A 6,000-nucleotide genomic window follows, 5' to 3' on the forward strand; every position below is an offset into this window, starting at 1 on the left:
AAAAGAAAGATATTTTATCCTATCACTCTAAATGTTGGAAGCAGTCACAAAGGTTCCTGAATACCTGTTTGTCCTGCTGAACTAAGAATTCAGTTCAAAACCACTGCAAGAGAAGACCTCACCAAAAAAGACTATCCAAATATCAGTAAATATCAGAAACAATTTTATATGTGAAAAATATTACAGGTATTCAACCTCTATATACTTTCAAAGACCAATTTAAATTATCATACTTAGTACTTAATCCTGCAAGATTTATAGTCAACACCACTTCTAATGACATTTTTGCCAAGGAAAATATTGCATAGAAATAAGAAGCCAAATTAAAATTGACCACATCAACGTAAATAGAAAGACATAAATTGCCCATATTTTGCCAAAAAAGGAGTGGGGAGTAATCAGCATGATTAGGTGCCTTTCTTGTTTAAAAAAAAAAAAAACTTGAAATGCTGCAAAATCCTATTTCCAATGTTGTTTCTGTAGCTGACTATAACTCAGTGAGATAGAGTGAATAAATAATTCCTATTTTTAGTAGAAGAAAGAGATATAATGACATGGCTATTGCAGAATCTGCTTCCCTGGTGTTCCTGAATAATGGTTTTCCACTAATACATAATGCTCTTTTACTTAACCCTACACCACCATCTATCTCCACAAAGAGGGCCAGTGATCTGAAATGGGCCTAGTCTCAAGAAAATAGGAAAGACCCCGATCAAATGTGTAGGTCTAAAGCAAGAAACTTTCTTAGATTAAGCTAAACAGTTATTTTTGTGTTACCTTTTGAAACATAGTCTATTTATAGCTTACACACACACACACACACACACACACACACACCATTGTATTACTCACCAGGCAAACTAAGATAATTTGCTACATCTGCAGATCCAGGTGACATGCTGCCCTACAAAATCAAACAAGAATAATAAATTTATACAGAGATTTTCATTCAAGGCAGAAGAATTTTCAAAGTGATAAAAGAGACTCATAAGTTTTCATCTGTTTCTAATGAAGATGAAAATCATGTTAAACACCAAATACACTTGTCTAATTACATCAGGAAATACTGCTCTGTATTTGCTAATGAAATGGGATGCTACTGGATTCACTGAGAGCCAAAACAAAGTGAAGATATAACATTCTAATTACAAAAAGGCAATTGGCAAAATGGTTGTATGCTTTGAACTGTAATAAAAATTAATAAAATTATGTAAATACAAACACAGTTACTGAAAATGTGGCACTCTAATTTTAGAAAAGCCACTGAACATAATGACTTAGGAAACTTCAAACCATTTTTAACCTGATTCTCTTTGCAGAGAGAAGACTAATGAGAAAATGTTTGTCTAAAAGGCTAATATTTGTTTTAGTATATTTACTTCATTGCTCTAAGTATAGAAGCCACCCCATATCCTTCTGGCAGTAAGAATAAAATCCTAAATAAATGAATACGTAAGCACGAATTTTCCATCCACAAGCATTTTGCAATCTCCCAGCTAAGTCGCCATTGATGCATTCATAATAAATGTCTTAATGGCCTTACTACATAGAATCCTGTTATAATGCGGGAGCCAGAGGACATGCAGAACCACTTATTGTATGCTTTCTAAGTTATAAGAAAAGAGATGCACCACACATCACTATGTACACAGAGAACATGATTTGACCTCCATGATCAAATCCATGATATAACCAGGTACCTTGTAGTAGGTTATTACCACAGCTGGTACTTAGTGATTCTCCACAGTGGGCTTTGTTCTGTACTAATTTTTCATCCTGAAATCTCTTCATAGCATTCATGTTGACTCAAGAAATGCAGTGTCTTTAAAATTAACCCTAGGAATATATGTTCTATTAAATTTTCTTATAATTTAAACATGAAACTCATTATTAAAATCCATGTAGCCTACTCCTACATTTTAATTCTTTAAAATTAATATTTTTGTTGGCTATGACAGAGATCAGTGAAATGATAAGCTTTCTAACTTTCATCACTTAACAATATCTTGGTCAAGAAGTGAATATGGCTCTAAACCAAATAAGCACTTTAAAAAACTCTTCAAATGTTGTGTCTCTGAATCATCTGAATAAATACCATATTCTTTACTAACAGTCTTCAATGATAAATGTGCTTATTTGCAATACACTTACTCAAGGAGTTATAAAGGGACCAGAGATAATGTAAAAGGTCCCTACTTGCTTTAGAATGCAGGGAGAAAAAAATGCTACTTCAAGTCTGAAAATATATAAGGGAGAGTATATCTTCCATTTGGTTCTGATTACTTTTTGTAATCTACTGGGAGTTAATATAAGAGCACATATCTTCTTTGCTTCTATGGGGAAAGTCTCCCCTAAGGTAGGTAAAAGAATTATACTAGCTGCAGAAGATGTGAATTTCCTCTGGTAAAATTGCTACAAATTCACCATCAAAATTATGTACATATAAGAATTGGAAATATTTTTATTTTCAATCACTTTCAGGATGTGATTATGTCAACAATGAAGGATTTACTTAATCCGTAAAAATATATCCTCTATTGTGCTTTTAACATGGATCTTTTAAAAAATAATTTGAATATCAAATACACTGTAACAAAAATGACAGTAGTATTTAAAACATTCAGACTGAACAGCTAAATGATAAATATTGCATGGTACTGCACATCTGCTCTTTGTAGTGTTTTTCACTAACGCAGCATAGTGCAGCATTTCAGCAAACCAATTCAAACATGAGACTCGCTACAGAGCAAAAGCTCTTGTCACTGTTTGTGATTGTCTAATGTTATATGGTTCAATCATAAAGGGCAGCTGACAGGCTGGTATAAGAAATGAATTTTCTTCTTCCTCCTGACACATCAGGGTAGGGCCCCCTGCTGTAATGCAGAAAATCTTTTATGCAGAAAGAATACACCCTCTTTCAGCACATGATTACTATTCAGAAGATTCTGATTGGGTTTTTTGGTGCATTTTTTAAAAATATTGATTCAAACTTGCACAAAGAGCAAACTAGGTCTAGGTTTATGTCTGATCTTCCCCCATGTAGTCATTCTGTGACCTCAGGCAAATCGCCTTTTGTCTCAATGCCTTCATTGCCCCGTCTTTGAAATGGGGATGTAAAACATGGTTTCTGCCCTACAATAAAATGACAATTGAAGAATATTTTATTAAGAATTTCAAGCTATATAGAAAATGACACTATCCAGGCACGTGGGATTGCCATGAGTAAAAATCAAATAGCAGGCACCTAACAAAGACAACATCAACAGGCAGTATTGTTGACAATGTTATCTTTTCAAACACTTAAAGAAAAAAAAATCATGCTTAAAGTCTTAACCAAAAATAGTCAAACATGTTACATAAAAGGACATACCATATTTTAAATATTTCAAATATGTTGCAAAAAAGGGACACATTTTCACTCTCCTTGGCACGGAAAGATCAAACAACAATCCTTGGAAAAGTCCGTGGAAGAGCACTGTGGCTGTCAGGAAAACTAACATTCATTGTTCGTGGTCTACGCATCAAGCGCTGTGGTAAATACTTTGCAATTATTTTCCATTTGATCTTCACAACTTCTCTATGAAGTAAGAGCTAATATCATTTCCATTTACAAATAAGAAAACTGCAGCCTACAGAATTTTTAAAATCCTTCCCTTAGTTATAATATGGCGGGGGGGCAGGAGGATGTTTTGAAGTTTTTAAAAATTCTGATAGCAAAGCCAGAGTTAACTCCAGCCGGCACTGTTAACTACACTGTTGTACTTACACATTTGATTAAAAAAAAAAAAAAAAGTTGCCATCGAGTGGATTCCGACTCATAGAGACCCTATAGCACAGAGTAGAACTGTCCCATAGGGTTTCCAAAGAGCAGCAGGTGGATTCAAACTGCCAGCCTTTTGGTTAGTAGTGATAGCTCCTAACCACTGCGCCATCAAGGTATCGCTGATACTTATGTAAAAGATGGGAGAGTGACAAAAAAGATTTTTGATCCAGAGAAGAGATAAGTGATTAGTGCTCAAACGGGACAGACAACCTCAGTCCCCTCAATAAAGCACAATAGAAGAGGGACTCCAGTAAGGGAGAGATGCATGAGTGAGTTGAGGAGCAGGTGGGGAGGAATAGTCAGTTAAGACAGGGTGAGTCTAGCCATCAGCTAAATTGGTGTGAGAGTCAAGGAAGAGTGAGGAAAAGGATTGGGCAGGTAGACTTCCCCTGAGAGAGTCAAGTATGATTATACCAATAATAGACGCAAGGCAGAGGTTGGGACGCAGGCTGGAGGCATGCTAGTCACCTGGGAAAGGGACCTCTGAAGGGAAGGGGTAGTAATGAATGTGATTTATGTGAGTTCATGTCCATAAGGCTGTATAAATGCACGTTGTTATTGCTTGAGGAGTCTTACATTCACCAGAAGGGCAGTGTTACATAAGAGAAACATAGGAATAAGATATTCTGTGCAAATTAACTGGGGCTGCTATTCTGTAGCTAAGAAAATCCTACCTCCAGCTGAGTATCCCATTACCTCTTCTGAGACGGTCAGGGAATTGAATAGTTGTACTTTCAGAGGTGGGGAGAGGGCTCTTCAAAGCACACCCCATCAATATCTGAGGTGCTGCTAGTGATTTTAAGGAACAAGAAAGAGCCTTCTTCTCTGGGAAGGGAGTGGATGACCAGCAGAAATACTTTAAGGAAGGCTACTATTGAGAGGCCGACTAGGAGGAATGAGACAGGTCTGGATGGAAGAAGCGTCCACAGGGCATGCTGAGAGCAGGAGCTTAAATGTGAAAGGGCCTCATCTTGTGATGTTAAACCACAAAAAACAAATCCATTGCTGTCGAGTGATTCCAACTCATAGCCACCCTACAGGACAGAGTAGAACTACCCTACAGGGTTTCCAAGGAGCACCTGGTGGATTTGAACTGCCAACCTTTTGGTTAGCAGCCATAGCTCTTAACCACTCCACCACCAGGGTAACCCTTGTGATGTTAGGCACATCTAAATTGACCAAAGTATCAAGCTCTTATATGCCTGTGTTTCTTAAACTGGCGTTCATAGGCATATTCTGAAGAATCTAAAAGTTTTTAAACCAAAAAACACTATTGTACACTAAAATCCCTTTGGAGATTACATAATTCTTTAAAAAGAAATGTGTTCATCTGGGGGCACTTTTTGTGAAAAAAAAGTATTAAAAATTATGAGTAAAAATCATACACAAAAGTGAGTATTTTTGAATGAAGCTAGATAGGGCCAGGCAAGTAAGAGACCTTGAAGGTTAAGCATAGCATTTGGTCTAGTTCAGACAGAAAAAGCAGTGCTAGCACTGGAGGTCTGGTCTGACTCACTCCACCTTGTAGAGAGCCAAAAAGAGAAATGGTTGGATGGTTGGAAGACTTGGAGCTCTGGGTGAATGACAATAAAGAGCATTTTGGTTATCAGTGTGGGAAGAGTGCCATCACGTAGACACCTTGGCGCTTCTACATTGCCTTGTTGTTGTTAGTTGCCATCAAGTCGGCTCTGACTCAGGGTGACCTTATGTATAACAGAATGAACAGTTGCCCAGTCCTGCACCATCTTCATGATCATTGCTATGTTTAAGTCCATTATTGGGGCTATTGCATCAATCCATCTCATTTGAGGGCTTTTTTAGTTTTTGCTGACCCGGAGAATATTCTACTTTACCCTATAGAATGTCGTATAATACCTTATCATTAGAAACCAAACATTTTTCTGATTGCCCCCAAGGTTCTGAAAAAGGAAAAGAACCTGCCACAGGGATTACATTCATGAAAAAGAATCTACCTAGTAAGGCAATGATGATATCCCCATTAAACCTTGTTACTTTCTTCATGAGTGCTTTTTTTAATCATATCTCTTGTTATCAATGCTAAGAAATCAATAGATGTCTTCAAATCAGTCAGTGATTACAATATACAAATATCCACCAATAGACTGTTAGCTATCTATATACTGCTTTCTCATAAATAAATAATTGATTTATTGCAC

This window comes from Trichechus manatus, unplaced genomic scaffold (genome assembly GCF_000243295.1).
Source record: "Trichechus manatus latirostris isolate Lorelei unplaced genomic scaffold, TriManLat1.0 scaffold00017, whole genome shotgun sequence".
Classification (NCBI taxonomy): Eukaryota; Metazoa; Chordata; class Mammalia; order Sirenia; family Trichechidae; genus Trichechus; species Trichechus manatus.